We start from the raw sequence: 17,601 nt of genomic DNA, 5'->3' as shown, positions 1-17,601 counted from the left end.
CGGTGCTATAGCTAGGGTTTGCTAATCTCCCAGCCTTCCTCATGAAGAAGCGAATGCTAACGTATCCAATCTCATGGCGAAGAGTGGACGACTAATCCTGGTAAAGTCCATCCTGTCTACAATTTCGCTTTATGCAATGGTCGACAAACTGCCTCCATGGGTGCTTGATAAGATTGACACCATTAGAAGGAAGTTTCTCTAGGCCGGTGGTGATGCTTCAGTCCATGGTAAGTGTACCATGGCCTGGCGAACCGTCTGCTGCCCGACGACATATGGCGGACTTGGCATTAATGATCTAAAATTAACTGGTTTCACCCTCCATCTTTGTTGGCTTTGGCTGCAATGGATAGATGATGATCGAGCATGGTCTACCCTGCAAATCAAGGTGGATCCAGAGATTGAAGCCATCTTTGATGCCTCTGTTCAGATCAACGTTGGCAACGGGGAGTGCACCTTGTTCTTGATTGATAACTGGTTGGATGGGCGATCAATCGTAGAGTGCACACCAGCCCTGGTGGTCTCAGTTGGGCCATGGATCAAAAAGACATGGACGGTGGCGCAAGCAATGCTGAACCATCAAGGGATATCAATGGGGCCCTATCTGTCCAGGAATTGGTAGTGTATGTTCATCTCTGGGATTGTCGATCTACTGTTGAGCTACAGTGAGATATGGAGGATGCCTTCATTTGGAGCTGGACATTGAACGGATAGTACATGGCCAAATCTGCGTACCTCAGGCTACATCAGGGCTCTGTGTTCTTTCATGGGGGCTACATGAGATCTCTGTGTTCTTTCATGGTGTGAATTTGATTTGGAGGAGCTAGGTGCCGTTTAAGGTTAAATTCTTCATCTGGTTGGCTTTTCATCGCCAATTGTGGACTGCGGACTGTCGGTCGAGACATGGCCTTGATGCATAGGCTACTTGTGTCTTGTGTGACCAAGAGTCGGAATCTAGCAACCACATCGTCGTCTCCTTCTCCTACACCAAGCAAGTGTGGTGGGTGATATACTCCGCCCTTAGCATCAGCATGCCTCATGCACAGGTGATCACATTGCAGGATTGGTGGCTTCAATCTTGTGTTCATCTTCCATGCCTGAAGAAGAAAGGTGTCAACACTTTTATCATGTTGATCGTGTGGCACATATGGAAAGATTGAAACGCCAGGGTATCAATCGGCAAACATCGCAAGTCCATCAGTTGCTCTCGAAGATCAGGCAGGAGGCAGATCTTTGGGCCTTGATCGGTGCTTCGGTCCTCAGTTGTTTATATCCGGATTAGTACGGTTCCTATTCTGTAGGTTGTTTCATCTTCTATAATTTCATTTATGTGAGGTGGGTGCGTGAGTGCGATGACACTATGTGTTGTAATATTTCAAACTCTTTATTTCTTCTCTAATACAAAGATATGCAGTCCTCTGCGTGTTCGAGAAAAAAAACGAACATGGAAGAGCTTAGAATGTACTTCCAAATAGTTTTCTTAGAAATTTTCCATGTTAATGTATTGCTTAGTCCGGTGTGTTAGATTTGTCACTGCATTCTATTTGCCAAAATAGGTCAACAACACCAAAGCCTAGTTAGCCCACAAAGGAAGCCCAGTTAGCCCTGTTACCCTACACTATAAAGTGTACTTTATAAACATACCTAAACTGCCCTTAGCCCAATCAACAAGAAAGAAACAGCGAGGGACACACCTGCCTCGTGCCTCTTGAACCAGATCGATCTACTATAGAGAAGAAACGAGTAAAGACGAGCACAAAACAAATTGGAGATTTGAAAGATTGGGGATGAAGAAGGAAGAAAAACCAGGTGGATTCAACGTGTAGGAAGGAAAGAATGCAACAGGTACATTATACCTGATCTCAAATTTTTTATTCTTCACATGAACACCACAACTTTCTTCTTCTTCTTCTCACCGAAGACTTGGTCTGATGCACTTTGATTGGTTGATCAGCAACAACTCTGTATAAATAACAAAAACTAGGAATTTGGTCATGTAAATAGCAGTTGCAATGTGCAACTGAAAATTCTACAATGCACTGCGTATCTGACTAAATGCAATGCATAAAAAGTTGTTGTACAAACTAAATGCAAGCATCAGAGATAGGCAAATTGATGAACAAACTGAATGCATAAATATCTTAAAAATGTACACCGCAGTGCATATATAAATGAAATCAGCATAGAAGAAACACAGGCTGCAAATTGATGAACTAATTCACAATGATCAAATTCTACAATGTTTCACTAAATCACAAGTGACTGAAACTAGAGGTTTGATGATGTCAGTATTATTGATATACACATATCTTGTTGATACATACACTGATCTATAAATCTTCTTAGGAAAAATAATGAACAAGATAAGTAACTGATATACAAGAGAACAATTTTTTTTCTATAATAGGACATACACACCGTCCTGGAGCATGCCAAACAAAAATCCCTTACAAAATACATTATAGAGTACTGAAAAAATTAATGACACAAGTGTATTTACCAAATTATCTGCAGGGAGGGTCTGACATATTGCTTAAATTTGTAGGTACTAATGATCAATTGACATTTATTTCTGATGTATAATAACCACTATTTGCATACAGGGTGTGAGTCAAAACAAGATTTCAAGTGACAATCAAGATAATATCTATAACACCTATTGTAAGGATCGGTGATGTCCTAAGAGGGGGGGCTGAATTAGAACACTTAGAAACTAATGACTCTAAAACTTCACAAGATAAACCAATATCAATTTCTATCTAAATGTGCTCAAGAGGATTGCAACCTACTCTAGCTAGGTAAATTGTAAGTATGTAAGCACGGAAATGTAAATAAGGTAGAGACAAACTCGACATAAGGAATTTTTATCCCGTGGTATCGGTGGTACACAAGCTACCCCTAGTCCATATTGGAGCTCCACAAAGGATATACTTGCGGTCGCTAAGTCTCTTATGGTCCCGACTCTTGTGATACCAAGTCACCAAGACAAGATCTCAAGCACGATAAGCTACTAAGCCACCAAGGTAAGGTCTCACCACTAACCTCTCTTCCAATCACTTGTACGCCGATTTTACTTTGGAGCTTTAGTCACAAAGATAAGGGCCTCCATGTCCTCGCATAATCTTTTTGCTACTGCTCTACATCAAGTTGGAGGGTCAACAAGTTACCGGTGAGTTACCAAGATTCCAAGGCGTTGGCGTACCTCTTAGTACAAGATTGGATCACTTCTTGATCCACTCTCTAGGTTGCAGCACCTAGCAACACTTCTCTCTAGGCCTATAAGCACTAATGGTGTGCTTAATTACCTTGGATGAATACTTTAAGAACTTTGATGGCTTGGATGCCTTCTCAAGTGTATATGGGCTTCCTTGGACTCCAACGACTTCAAATGATTGAGTGGAGGGGTATTTATGGTCTCAACCTTGTGGACTAGCCGTTGCTCCAACGACTCAACTTTACTGTGACCACCGAATGATCCGGTGATAATAGTAGTACAAGCACTGAACCATCGGTATGTACATCAGTGGATACTGGCCGTTGGAACTCCACTCAAACTTCTTCTGAACACCAGATTGTGCAGTGTATCCTTCACTTCCATCATCGGACTATCCAGTTTGTTGTCTTGTGCCAAGCCAAGCCAATTCTTCTCTGTACAATTAGTTCAATATGTAGACCCTCTGATCACCGGACCTTCTGGTGTGTTGATCTTCATCTTGTACTGAGGCTTTGAGATCTTGTGGAAAAATACTTCGGTGTGTTAACTTCTTCATCACTATATCATCGGTGAGTTGAAATCTTTCCTTCCCTCATTTGTGCAGCTTATGTTAAATAATTCGATGTTCACACTCTCTTTAACACCGGATCATCTGGTGTACTTAACTCTAGTTTCATTCGAAAATCAACCCTTCTATTAAACATTTTGATATGTTTTTTGCTCCCATCATCGGACCATCTGGTGAGGTCAATTTACTTCTGCACAAAACATTAAATTGCCTTGATGAATATAATTCTTTCTACACCAGACTATTCGGTGAGAACAATTTTTCTAGGGCTTCTTCGATTCAATCAAATTTTGTCTTGACTACGGTGGCTTCTTTATGTATTATATCCATAAAACCTACTAACATATATTCTTGACAAACATGTTAGTCCCAATGACTATGTTATTATTAATCATTAAAATCACAATTATGATCTAATAGGATCATTTTCGCTACACCTATTATGGACAGGTACAAATTCCACTATTTGCACTTACTGTTCTATACTAATTGCAACAACCAAGATATGCAATTTGCTCATTGAACAAATGAAATTCTCAAAAATTATGCGAAATAACCTCTCAAATGATAACTGCATGTACCTAAGACTATTATGCCAAATAACCCCTCACATGATAAATGCATGTACCTCAAACAAGTGAAAAAAGAATAGAAGTGCAAAGCACTTAGAGCTTCAACTATGGACAAAATATCGCAATTACTTCTACATAGGTAAGATACAGATGTACTAATTGCAAGTTGCAATTTCTTCCAAGTGTAATTTCTATTAATGTAATAAGCAAATTTTATCATTTAGTAATAAAAATTTTATAAAACAAGGAACAAGTCATTCAAATGATGAGATAATACTGTCACAAGGATCAACAACTTATACTGCTACAAAGGCAATTACTTCTCTTTTCCATCTTGACATGCCAATGACTGGCAGCTACATATAACTACTACAAGAACCAATTGCCTATGAGGTTAGATAATCTGATGTATAAATTCAAATAATACGATACAAAACAATGTATAAATTTTTACCTTTTTAGCAGGAAAACAACTCGTACATGACAACTAGAAGATTTGATGAGCAACAATAGTTGGAAGCTCATTACCGATACAACATGAACACAAACTTTGAGCAAACATATTCACTTACAGAAGAAACATACAGTGACTATGCTACAATTTTTTTAAAAAAAATCCAAAAATAGACTTTTTATATGATTTATCTTGCCATTGTCATTTATCTCTAAGTAATCGTCTTCAGAATTCAGCTCAAACTCACTTTCGTCAATACCATGAACAGATACATTATTAGAAAAAAATATCTTCATTATTATCCATGGCTCAGAACCTGATAAACATCCTAAACCCTAATCATAGGAACCCATAGAAAACCAAATTGCAGTGACATTAGATCAATTTACAGAAAAATTGGATCAAAGGAACAAGCAAAAACACTTGCAAAATGGTGCATGACTAATGCGATTGAAGTTTGTGACGAATTTCGCAGAAAACAATCCAATTCTTGAATGCTTGTTTCAGATGAAAAAATCTCACGTGCCAAACAAACAACGTCTATAATCGATACAAGGTTATTAGCTAACACCATGCGATGGCTATTAGCTAACACCAAGAAGTTACGATCATAATTAGTAACTGAAATCATCGTTTGTCTCACATGCGAATTGCTAGGTTGCAAGGAGGAATATTTATATGAACATGTGAATCCGCGCATGACTGGGAGAAAGAAGAAGCATTCCTTTCATATGTAATTTTTAAAGGTACAACAGCCTTATAATTGAGCCTCATTTGTAGAATTGGGAATGATCAATCGACGAATGGTGTGGGAGCATACCTGGCCTAAAGCCAATGTTTCGGAAGCCGGAAGGAATTACAGTTAATGTCAGTCATCTCTTGATCCTTGACATAATGGGTGGAATGTTGGCGACAACTTGATAGGGCCGGATATTGAAGCTATCCAGCACATTCCGCTAGGAACATTGGAAGAAGACACACGAAGGACCGCGGAGCTAGCTGAGTTTGACATGATTTCATCGTTGATTTGCTAGGAGCATTTGTTGGCACAAATTGTGAAACACTTTGAAATATTCAATCTGAAATCTGAAATATATTGTTTTCCTTTTCTAGGCTCGAGTTCTTCTGTTTTTTATAATTAGTGCTTCTGGTGGCCGGCCACTAACAGGAAGTATCAAGCTTTAAATATTGCTTGCCAATCGGACTCCTAGATGTCTCTGATGCTCCGTATGGCCGATTTGATGTCTCTCGTGGAGCCAAACAACAGTAGCTTGGAGAAGGACCTCACGTGATGATCGCTGTACCAAGGAATCACGCGATGTCTCTGATGGCGTGCTGCTTTTTCCTAGCGACGCGAGGAGCGGCACCAGAGGTTATCTCCACACAGCAGTACACAGCTTGGATCGGACCTAGGGCTGGAAATGGATGGCAGGAAATCCGAATTATCCGATTTCGTATCCGTTAAAATGCGAATATGGATATCTATATCCGTATTCGTTTCTGAAATGGATACTAAAATATCCGAATTCGTTTTTGAGATTCGGATTCAAATGTGGATATCCGAATTCGAGATATATCCGATTCGTATCCGTATCCGCCAACCAGGGAACTAAATTTTATTAAAGTTTTAGAAATTTCAGATGAACCAAATTCCAACCCAATCAAATTGGAACAATTTCAGTCAAATTTCATCAAATTTCAGTTAAATTTGATAAAAAATTTAAATTTCCAACATGAATTTTGAACAAAATTTGTAAAATTCCGGCCCAATCAAAGTAGAACAAATTTCATTCGAATTTTATCAAATTTCAGTCAAATTTTTTCAAAAATTTAAATTTCCAACCTGAATTTCGAAGATCGAGTAGATATCCGAATGCGGATTCGTATTCGAACTATCCGATTCGTATTCGTATTTGAAGATATCTAGATCCGTATTCGTATTCGGATTAAAATGTGGTAAATCGTACTATCTGAATTCGATTCCATGCGTATCCGATCCGTTTCCATCCCTAATCGGACCGACGTACAGATCACCGATCGGATTTCTTCAATAAAGAACTCGCGTGATGTGTTATATTGGCTTTCTCACGTCACGGTCACCATCCTGGCAAGCGGCAGCAGAACGTGCACATCGACGCTACGGCAACACAGCAATTTCTAGCGCGAAGACTCGAGAGGGCCGAGAGGAAATCTGCCGGCCTCCGGCACTAACCGGTGGGGCCCACCTCTCAGGAAGTATACACAAAAGGGGCAAGGCAAGGAGCTCATCGATAAAGAATACAGAATAGACAACTCATCTTCGTCGTCGGTCTTCTCCGGTCCCCAATCTCTTCTTTCCTAGTCTCTAGCTCTTCCCTTTCAAGTCTAGTTGCTCATCCCAGTCTACATTCCCTCTCTATCAGTTGTACCGAATAGTGTATTTGTCCTTAGTGATTGTGAGCTCCTAATTTGGTTGATTGGTGTGCCGTTGGGGAAATAGATCAGCTTGAACACAATGGTTAAAAATTGTTATTAAAGGTTCCTCCAAAGTCTTCGATCTCCGGACTATCAGCAGGAGGCCTGACTTTCAGAGGCTCGTGCCCCTTGAGGCCACCTCTCCGGTACATATGTGGCCTTCCAAAAATTCGGAGTTACAGCAAGCCCCTCTGGAGCTTTCGACCTCCGGACTCTCACCAGGAGGCCTAGCCCCCGGAGGCTGCGGACCCCTCCGGGCTACCCCTCCGGTGCCCGTGCGGCCTTCCGAAACCTAAAGATGCAGCAGGTCTCTGGAGATAATATCAGAGAATAAAGGACACCCCCAGCAACCGACCTGACGCGAGGTGAGGGGGCAATTAATGCCGGTACAAGTGGTGCTTATCTTAACACGTCGGTGTGATAAAAGTCGTCCTGACACGTCTGACAGAGTAGCGCCAGGCCGCAATTAGCGACCGGCTCACCCCTCAGGGGGCAGAAACCGCAATAGTAACCATGGTAGATATTTATCTTCTATGTAGGGTAAAAAATAGTTATCCAGGATAAGACCTAGTAATTCGGCCAGGTCCTAGATATTTGTCTATCGTGATAACCTTTACACTAAGCTACATACCACCCTATAAATAGGGGGTCGGAGTCATCTGGGCAGGGATGGGTCATAAGAAGAACGCTCAACACAACACAAAGGGCAACACGCAGGACACAGAGGTGCAAAACACAAAGTCATGCTATGATACTCTCCTTAGACCGATCCATTTTTCTACTACCAATACATTTATGGTGTTCCTTCCTCTCAAACTTCGTCTTCAAATTTGAGTCTCCTCCTTAGAAGAAACTCTCGCCGTACTTGCTAGGGCAAGATGACCTCTTGCTCCAACAGCGCGCCGTCTGTGGGGACTCAAACACATAAGTGCTAAAGAGAGGTGGAATCCACGAGAAAAACTCTAGCCGCCATATCCACTATTGCAACCATGCAACCATATGCGTGGCTGTTTCAGCCATGCACATCGCATGCACCCTCCAGCCCCACTGCTATGTGGGACGGCGTTCCCCTAGCCTTGACCAACCCAGAACCTTGGGTTAGTACGGAAACTCCAGATGGCGTAGAGGCCTTCCAGCCTCTGCATGGCGAAGACCTCGTCACACTAGTAGAGGCCCGCGACCGAGGCCGCAGCCAAGCAGACTGCTTTCCAATGGTTCTTGGCACTCGAACCCAGAGGTGTTCCCGCTTGGACTTGGTCCCAAAGTATCTCGTTCGACAGCACCTGTGATGCCCTGGGCAAGCCAACATCTTCGGAGAGTCCGTCCACCCAGCGTCCTCCTCGGGCCCCTCAGGCGAAAGAGGGTTACAAGGAGGCACAGGGCTTCGAAGTGTGCAGACCCCGCCAGCGCCCCTGGCATAGCCCTTGTGACGCCAACCGTGCGCAGGGAACCCCAAGTCCACCTCGTCTAGGGAGGCGTAGTCGGAGCCACTCTGGCTCTGAAAGCCAGTTCACCGGATGACCTTTACGGTTTCCTCAAAGGGAAGGAGGTCCTGGGGAAACCATGGACTCCGGAGCACGCGGCCCCCGGCAGCGACCCCAACGTTAACCACATGCTCCGGTACCCCCGGAGGCATACAGGTGCATCCTCCACGGATCGGGGTGCGACCATAATATCGATAACTGCTGAACCCTTACGACCTCCTGGGAGGAATACCTCAGAAGGCAAGTACCTAGCCACAGAGGGAACCAGCGAAGGATGACACAGGGGTCGGAAGCTTGGGGCAAGCTCCCGGGCAAATCCCTGGCCCTTCGACCCCACTCCTGTGAGGAACCGTCCAAATAGTATTCTAATTAATCATCAGGAGGATCATTATTCATAATCACAACCTCGAAGATTAACCAGAATACCATTCCGGTAGTCCCGGCACGTGTTTTGTGCCTAGGATCGGAACACATGCCTTCCAACTCAAATATCACAACACAGTTTAATAGAGAGCAAATAATTAAACTGGATTACCATTATTAAACATGCAACTGCTTCCACAATTTACAACAAAAGAGAAACAACAACAACTACGCAGCGGAAGATAAACCTATACAACAAAAGAATATGGAGCCGTATGCCCTTAGGCTCCATACCACAAGCGCCGGAGTTCGGAGTAGAAGGTGCTACTCCTGCCCGCCACCCTGATCGGCAGGCACAAAGTAGCCGAACACTGCCTCTTCCTCGCCAACCTGCGAACCTGAAAGCAACTTAAGGGCAGCACCCCTTAGTACGAAGGTACTAGCAAGTCTTACACAGTATGAGTATATATATTCTCGACTCCAAGGATCATGCATTTGAAGCTGTAGCAAGGATTAAGACATGTTTAAGTTCATTAAGCGGTAAGCAACCTAGACTCTAGGTGTAAGCAACTGACTTAACCAACCACCGACTCAAACCCTGCCAACCAACTGATCAAAACAGATATATAACAACAAGTGTATAAAAACAAACCATTCCCACCAAACCACCAACCACATACCGACCAAACCACCCCAATCCAACCATGCCACAACCCACATCGAAACTCTACGACCAAAATATGGTCGCTCGGTAGAGATAAGCGATAGCGATGCTCATAACCGAGAGCGCGGCAGTTCGAACTGATTATACACCCTGCAGGGGGATACTCCTGGACCCACACGACACAGGGACCATACGGCTTGTGCCACCCGCTAAGATGCGCACAAGGGGGTACCCGTGACAACCTTTCCCAACCAGGACCAACCATGTGGATCAACCATAGCTCGGCACGGCGGTATTAGAACTACTCCCCGAGCAAACTAATACCGCTAAAAGCCCGGACTCAAACCAGACTCACACCGTCTATGACGAGGCCCACATGACCACGTCTGCGAAGGTAATCGGCTCGCCTACCATTATATCAGCATGTGGTGAGTAAGGTATGTGCTAAAGCCGACTACACCGATGATCGGTGCTTAACCGGTGCAAGCGGTCTACGGTGTCCGGGTTCCCTCCCCGAACTGCCTGAGGACTCCTCGTGAGCAGATGACACCCCTAACACCGCCCACACCTCGTCTCAACTCACCACTCACCAAACCGACTCATCATCAACACAACCATAAGTGTGAACAAGTAATAAGTCCTAGGCTCGCGACAACGGTGGACGCCGTCGTCGACTTCTACCGGAAAGACTAAGTACCACTAAGCATAGCGAACTAAAATTAGACCTCGATGACACCACTAGGCTCCTAGGAACAACACATGACACGTGACCGAAATGGGATAATGCATCGGCATAGGTTCTACCCAACTCAGTACCCGACACATGCAATGTATACATAAGCGTAGATAACATATTAAATTTTCAAGTAGACACGGTGCAATATGAACGATGCTTGCCTTGCTGCCCTGGATCAGAAAGGTGGGACGCCTCACGATCGCCCACGGCCTCCGGGATCGACGGATCGGCGTTCACTACAGAAAGCAACGCGTGCAATGTAATGAGCATGTATGAAATGCGACCATGTAAGAAAAATATGCTCCACAATACATGACAACATTATTCCAAGAACGTACTGTCCAAATCAGAATTTTCCAAGTGGTCTCAAAAAGTTTGGAGTTCCTACGAATTAACTACGAATTTTACAAGCTATCAGCTATCAGAAAAGCCTGATAAACCGTGCTCGGGGTGCCCGGGATGAACAGTACTCGCGGGTACCCGGGATAAACAGTACCCGGGGGCGCTCGAGGTGAACAGTACCCGGGGGTGCTCGGGGTGAACGGTACCCGGGATGCTCGGGTGAACAGTACCCGGGGTCCTCGGGATCGACCGTGCTCGGGTGCTCGGGGTGAACAGTACAGGGCTCCTCGGGTGAACAGTACCCGGGGTGCTCGGGAGTGCTCGGGGTGAACTGTGCTCGTGCTCAGGTGAACAGTACCCCCCGACCCGGTGAACAGTACCAGGGCTCGGGTGAACAGTACTCGGCGCTACAGTAAAATCAGCCTCGCGTAGCTCAAGAACAGCCGCCATTACGAAGGGAAAAACTGGGCTAAACTAACCTGGAAGTCTCTCTAAATCAAAAGTAAAAATACCTAGAAGGGTGTACAGGGTCTAGACTTTGCTCAACCGCTTAGCAACATGATTCCTAACTCAAATCCACATAAATCCTCATTTGTTCCCAGACTGCAGAACTTTAAGAACTTTGCAACCCTAGTTCCAGATTCAAGATCTATCCAACCAAAAATGAGCATACTTGCCATGGGAGCCTAGCAGACTCACCCAAGGTCCTTTGCTGAGGTTGGTGACCGCCAGTTGAAGGAGGAAACGACAGAAAATGGCTTGGAGAAGAGAGAAAAAACTGCTGCTTCCTTGCTTCTCCCAAAGAACACCAAACAAGTTCAGAACCCGCTCGAATTCCTTCGGGGAAACTGAAAATGAATTGGATGGACGAGTAGTCCTTGAGCTGGTGGTCACGTGAGTACCACATACGTACCTTGATCTTGCTCCCAGAGGTAGGGATCCAAAGGGGAAAAAGGGAGCCTAAGAGAGAGAGTGAGAGAGACAGCCAACTCCAACTTGCTTCCTCAAAAAGCCTTATATGGTGGAGTGGGTGAGGAGTACGTATGAGCATGTTTGAGGGGAGAGAGAGCTGTTGCCCACTTATAGAGAGATATTTTCCACCCAAGTGGGCCCCATTTACCTAGAGGAAAGTCCAGACTTGCTTCCAGCTCCTTTATTTCTCTTAGTTTTTCCTTCTCCCACCTCATTGACTCAAAGTGAAGTGCTCCAGTGACCCAAACTGGAACATGAAGCTGAAATTGCATGTTTTAGGATTAAAACACACAATTATGGATTTCGGGACGTGACAACTCCGTAGCCACCAACTCTGCCACCGATGGTGCAATATCCCAGCAACGAGGACCAAGTCGGAGAACACCACCGCCAGGGTCAAGGACCACCTCTCCCAACTAGCCTTCGATTCTCCTTTGACACGCCGTTCCTAGGCTCCAGACGGATTACCTCTGGAGCCGAGCAATGGCTAAGAGCCGAGGGGGTCGAGGACCACCTTTCCTGGCCTAGCCATAGGCTTCGAGGCCTTTAAGCCTCATAATAGAGGCCTTTCTTTGGCAAAGGTACGCCCACTATTACCTATAGACAGTTTACCTAGTTGGTCTATCTTTCATACAGTAAGATCAAAACATGTTGGAGGCCTCCAACCTTTCTGCGAGAAGTTTTTACAACAGATAGCCACTAGGTAGAAATGGTAAATCTAGATTATGTCCCTGTTTAGCAGTAAGTGGTAGAACTTTAGTTACATCTTCATTTGGCATGAGTTATGAATAGTTGTCTAACCTAGCTATATCTTATACTGCAATTAGCTACGTATTGCCAATAGTAGACTGCAAAACTTAACTAGTACATAACCATGCAAATGCCTACACTCCTGCAGACGCAGCATGCCTAGTTTACCTGAAAGGCAAGACTGCCTAGGTGTCCTGGAAGGTATTGTGTAGCCTCTGTAGTGTAGTTGCCACGTATCTAGGGACTTCCTTGATAGACATTGTTGCGGCGCCACCCGAAGGACTTCTTCGGGAGGTGTGACAAGACCACGTACCTTGGACGCAGCATGCCTAGGTTACCTAGAAGGCAAGATTGCCTAGATTTTCTGGAAGGTATCTAGTAGTCTCAGTAGATGGTGAGGCTCACACACTTGCAGGTGCGTCGCATGCTTAGGTCACCCAAAAGGCAGATTTTGCCGAGGTGTTCCTTGAAGGCATTGCATAGCCTCGGTAGTGTCGAAGCCACGCCTCGAGGGATATTCTCGTAGGTGGAGATGCGGTGCTTTGAGGAATGCTGCCGCAAGTAATCCTCTTTGCAAGACATGCCTACACACCGCAGGCACATCAAGCCTAGGTGTAACACCCTGATTTTCAGATTTCTCAAATTTCTAATTTTTTTCAAGATTATTGAATAGCTTCACCAATAGAATAGGTTTAAAACATATTTTCTTAATCAATCAATCAATATAGGTTATTATTTTGTGTGCATTGCATGCTGAGTTTTGTTAGGAGCCAGGTAAATGCATTAGATTTCTTTTTCTTTTCTTTCTCTTTGGTGTTTTGAGTGAAAAAGATTTTAAAAACATTTTCACAAAACTCAGTAGTGAATAAGTTAAGGATCTTAATGGTTGGAATTCAAAATCTTTGAATTCATCATTTATTCAATCCTTGATCATATCTGATTCTTCTCCAATTCAATTCAAATCTTATCCAAATCGTTGTTTAAATTCAATCTCTCCTCTTTCTCAAATTCTACCCAAATCCAAATTCAAATTCCTTATCTACTCCTATTCTTGTTCAACCTCAATCTTTTGTTTCTCTTAAATTCACTCCAAACTCAATTCAAATTCAAACGCTATTCAAATTTCTCTGCAAAAGTTTCGTTTCTAAACCCTAGATATACCTAAAGTGTATTTTGGCTCAATCTTGCTCAAGTCCAAACCCTTAGCCAAGTCTTCTAGATGGCCCAACAAAGGATCCACAAAATCTGCAAATTTTTGCAGAGTCCTAGACAGCCTCATCTTCTCATAAAGTTTCGGAGTTCAAACGGCCTCAAATGTAAATCTTGAAAATACCAAAGTTGTAGGTCTCATCGAGAGCTTCGATTTGAACCTATGGAAGTTCCCTTTTGGATAATTGAGAAAGGAGTTATGGCCCCTGAAATCAGTGATGTACAGATAAGTCTGAGTTCAAACAGTTTATCTTATGGTGCATTTTTGGAAATCAAGATGATGTTTTCAGAAGTTTCAATGACTACCAAAGTTGTAGATCATTTTGAGTACTACAATTTAGAATCAAGAAACGTCCAAGTTGGAGTCTGGACGATTGAGATATCATCCTCAGAATAGAGAGCTGCGAAAAGGAAACCGTAACCGACTCGAACTCGAATCTGATTCGTGTTCGGTTTGAACTCCGTCTCAACCAGCCGCCCCTAGCCGTATAAATATGAGTTGCACGCCCTCTACTACCCATATTCCATGCCCCCAAGCCCTAGAAGTCACTACTTCCATGTCCGTGCGTCACCGGAGCGCCGCCGTTCGCCGGAGCCGCTGCCGCCGCCACCCGTGATGCGCTATGTCATCTTCTCCGCGAATCCTCCTTCCTCGACCATCAAAGCAAGGTGAGGACCCCTTCTTCTCCTTCCTTACTACTGTTTTAGCATCATACTAAGTCCCTAGCCAAGCTCTAGCCCCGGCCAAAGCCCGATCTACGCCGCCACGATCGTCGCCGTCGTGTATAGCCGCGCTTTAGCCGATTGGCATCGACGTTCCCGACCGACCAGAGGTCAAATCATCAAGCCCTTTCACCAGTGCATATCCCATGATGTTCCTCATGCCCTCACCAACCAGCTCGGATGGTAGAGCAGCCAAACCACCGTAATCAAGGTTGACATACCCGCTGTCCGGTTTCTAGACACGTTCTGCGCGCGCACTGGATTTGCATTCGCGTTCCCTGTCAATCTGAAAGCTGTATGGATGCCCCAACTGCGTCACATCGTGTCCCATTGAGTCTTCTACATGACCCTAGGAGCCCATCCCCATTTGTGCAGTGACACGATCAGGACGCCATTGCCAACCACAGCATGTCGCAGCCATCACCCGTCTCATCTCCGTTAATCGTTCTTCCTCTCAGTGGATGATCTACCCAAAACTATGCCGTAGAATTGTGTTCCCAGGATATATGAACATCTCTGTTTAAACGGTTCCTCAAATTTCATAGCCAATCTCTGGGAACACGAGCGTCTTTGTTCCTGCATTTGTTCGTGGTCACCACCAAACCTAGAAGCAGTCATCGCTGTTTTGCCGCTACTTTGGATGACCCCTTCCAAAACCAACCATACCGCTGAGTTAGTCTTTCAACGTTCTACGTCATGCTTCCCTCGTTTCACTAAAACACCACTGGAGCCTGACATCAATGTCTGTGGCCACATGCCCGATCGCCATCTCCGACGAAACCTGAACCACCACCGCTACATAGAATCACCAGTAATATCCTAAACCTAGAAGCGCAACCTTTGGCCTTTTTGATCCATCATAGGTGGTCGATACTAGATCTCAGTGTATCCCTTCTTTAATCCAAGATGTTACTTGCATAGCATGCCAAGTCAGTGCCCCATCATTCTCCTTAGCCTAGTCAGCGAAGTCTGGTCTGTCCTACACTTCTTGAATCTTGCGTAATAATGTTGTCAAGCCTGACACAGTGATTGTGCAATAAACTCTTTTCCTATAGGAAGATAACTCCAGTAAACTAGTTTTTCCTTTTCAGCCTAATCCATCTCTCGAAAGATGTTCTCTTTTCATCTTAACTCCGATTTAGGTGATTCTTGTGTCTAAACGTTTCTAAAATCATCCCTATCCAACCATAGTGTTTTTAAAGTGTTTTGATGATATTTGGTATGTTGTTCTTAGTGTTTGCTTTGTGTTGTTTGTCAGTAGTTCTCGCGATTAGTCGATAACATTCCGGAGTAGTTCGAGGGACTTCAAAACCAAGATTTCGAAAACACTGAGTAGCATTAGGTAAAAGGCAAGTCTCCTTGATCATCTTGAACCTATGTTTTTGAACTGTTTTGTTTTACAAAATTGCATGCAATGTCTGTCAATATGATGGGTAGTCACCTATGTTAGGATTTTCCCTTATCATTCCTTTGAACCTAGATGGTTTATGGTTAGGTGTCTTTTATGGGTAGATTGCTTAGCCATACTTTTGGGATGTTGAGAAGTGTCATAATCTTGACTAATGAACATATGCAACATGGTCATTAATGTGTTAGTGGTCTAGCAACATGGAACCTTAGGCCTCGAGCAAAGTGGTTTTGATGGTTGTCAAGGTTATGATGTTGGTTTAGTGTTTGCTCAAGTAACCTAAGTAAGGACCGGTTCGTGGAGCGACAACCCAAGAAGTAACATACCAACCACGAGGTTGATATGGGTAAGGCGTGACATATTAATTAGAGTCTATCCAGTGTGTGTTGTGTCAGCACAAAAGGGGGCTTCTAGGTAGGAGTTTAGCTTGCGTAAAGCCTGGCGGTGAAACCTAGTGGGCAGACACATACTGGATTAGTTTTTGGTTAGTGGAAAATGTCATTCAGTGATTCTTGGCGACACACCACTCGCGTGTGTTAAGTGTTTGCGCAACACGGCAACATGGAATTCACTGACTCGTGGGGAAAGCTGGACAACCTCTGCAGAGTGTAAAACTGTTATAACAGCCGTGCTCACGGTTATGAGAGACTTGGATCCTCACATAATTAATGGGTTATGGTTATGAGTTTGGTTGTGGTTATGGTTCTGGTACAGGAAGTACTAGATGGTTGTGGTTATGGTTCTGGTACATGGAGTACTAGATGGTTGAGGTTTTGGTTATAGTACATGGAGTATTAGACGGTTATGGTATGCAAGGTGGGGGCCTTGTAAGTTGGGTGTTGGACTGTATGGGTTACATTCACTTAATAATTGCTTAATGCTTTTGAGTCCAAATATATTTTCATTACTCGCATTTATGCAAATATACCATGTGTTAGCCTATTCTTGATATAAGCCTGCATATCATTATCTTTCCCACACTTGCTGAGCGCGTCATGTGCTCACACTTGCTATTTTCCCTACAGCATGCGACATGTGTGCTGCTGCTCAGTGAGTGAAGATGTTGAAGACTATCAAGACGAGGTTGTGACATTCTAGGCGCGTGTCTCCCCGTCGGTTGCCTGCGGTGTTATTTGGCACCAGTGCTTCTGTTCTGCTACAGATGTCTTCATAGAAGACAATATATGTCAATTGCTATAAGAGTTTTACGTTATTTAATAAAAGTATTGCTTTTGTTACTTCACCTGTGACGTCCTTATGTGTTTTGAACATCCTGGGCAAACATAAGTCAAATCTGGTTTTGGCTGTTAAAACCGGGTGTGACACTAGGTCACCGTGAAGGCATCAAGCTTAGGTTTCCTGGAAGGCGTGGCATAGCCTCGATAGTGTGTAGATGTCGGTTACCAAGGGACTTCCTTGGTAATACAGTTCCGGCACCCCTGAAGGATTTCTTCGGGAGGCGTGACACATCCACACACCTATAAGCATTGCTTGCCTAAACCTAAGGTCACTTGAAAAGGTTTCCTGGAGGGTAGGCTTTGCCCAGGTAGGAAGTGAGCCTAAACACCTACAGCAGTGCATCATGCCTAGGTCACCTAAAGGGCAGATTATGCCAAGGTGTTCCTGGAAGGCATTGCATAGCCTCGGTAGTGTGGACGCCTCATATCAAGAGATGATCTTGATGTGAGGAT

This window comes from Phragmites australis, chromosome 17, assembly GCF_958298935.1.
Source record: "Phragmites australis chromosome 17, lpPhrAust1.1, whole genome shotgun sequence".
Lineage (NCBI taxonomy): Eukaryota > Viridiplantae > Streptophyta > Magnoliopsida > Poales > Poaceae > Phragmites > Phragmites australis.
Note: the sequence above shows the minus strand (reverse complement) of the source record.